A 1572-nucleotide genomic window follows, 5' to 3' on the forward strand; every position below is an offset into this window, starting at 1 on the left:
CTCTCTCTCTCTCTCGCTCTCTGCAAAAAACTCCCACAGTCAAATGGTTTTTTCAATGCTGCGTGCTAATTATATAAAGTCATTATGCTCAGATCTGATAGTAACCGCCCCCTCCCTCTCTGAATCAATTATTCAATACACAGTCACACACCAGGACCGCCCGGGCCTGAGGTGTTTTAGAATGAGCTTATTCAACTCCAAGGACACCAATTATCTCCAGGGCGCCCTGTAGTCAAAGCTGTGGCTTTTCAGCACGACAGATGCAGAGCCTTTTACGCGCGCGTGCACGTGCGCGCGCTTGCACTCTCGTACGTGTGTGTGTGTGTGTGTGTGTGTGTGTTAATCCCTTATTTATGTGCTTGTGTTTTTTAAGTGATAATAGATTGGCTGTGGGAAGGAAAATACAGTATTGCAATATTATAGGATACCATAAGGTCACTCACACACGAAAAAAGCAATTATAAATGTCTAATCCTTAAGTATTATAGAAGTATTATAGCAATACTGGTGATTAAGCCTTCAGATTCCATAACTGTTGGAAAATGAATTGTAGATATAGGATAGGAGATATTAAAAAAGGCAGTTACAGGTCAATATATTCAGGTTACTGCATTTTTATAATGACAGGAATATTCTATAATACCTATGTGAGCAGGAACGGGTTCTGGTGCATTATGACGGCCTTGAACATTGTAGAAATACAGCAGATGAAAACACTATAAACTTAATATTGCTTCTCCTGCAGACTTGTAGGAATATTATAGCAATATAATGTTAGAGATACCACAACGTGGATCATTGTGGATTCACTTGCCAAAAACTAGACTTCTAAGGCTGTAAAGCTTCCACTATAAACGATGTGCATGAATATAACAAGAGATGAAAACTTATAAAATTGCAGTAAAGTAACCATAAGCTTAGCAATAGATCATCTGTAAGATCTTGTTGGAGAATTATTAGAACACTACAATGTATTCCACACAAAAAGGCAGTAGCACATTATAGATCCACTTTTAAATCATACTGCAGGTCTCTATATAAAAACACCAAAACTGATGCTGGGCCTACTATGGCTTTACCAAGCTGAAGACTATAAAAACAGGAAATGGCAACTCTATAAAGTAGTTACTATAAGCTGGACACTGCAGCTCCTTGTAGAAATATTAGGGAGATACCATAAAAAATATTATACAGCAGCTATAGGTCACCATGAGCTCATTAGTGGACCTATTATAGCCTGGAGAGAACTGGCAAGTGGACTTAAAGGTACATTAATATGATTCATGTGGTGACATTAACAATGTAAAGTGCTCTGATGCTATCAAGGCTATATTGCTAACATCAGAAAATGAAGGAATGAATGGAAAAAAAAAAATCAGCTTCTGGAAGAAAGGTTCCAGCTATAGATACAAGTCCTTGAATATTATAAAAATAGATCTTAAGAACACAGGAGAAGACAACAACGTAAAGCTGCAAAAGTGACTACGAACTGACCAAGTCCTTAAGGCCAAAAACTGATTTTTAGTGTTTATTTACAATACAAAAGCTAAAAATCTGTATTACTAGGTCTGC

Source organism: Stegastes partitus, unplaced genomic scaffold (genome assembly GCF_000690725.1).
Source record: "Stegastes partitus isolate 25-593 unplaced genomic scaffold, Stegastes_partitus-1.0.2 Scaffold21, whole genome shotgun sequence".
In the NCBI taxonomy this organism is placed as follows: domain Eukaryota; kingdom Metazoa; phylum Chordata; class Actinopteri; family Pomacentridae; genus Stegastes; species Stegastes partitus.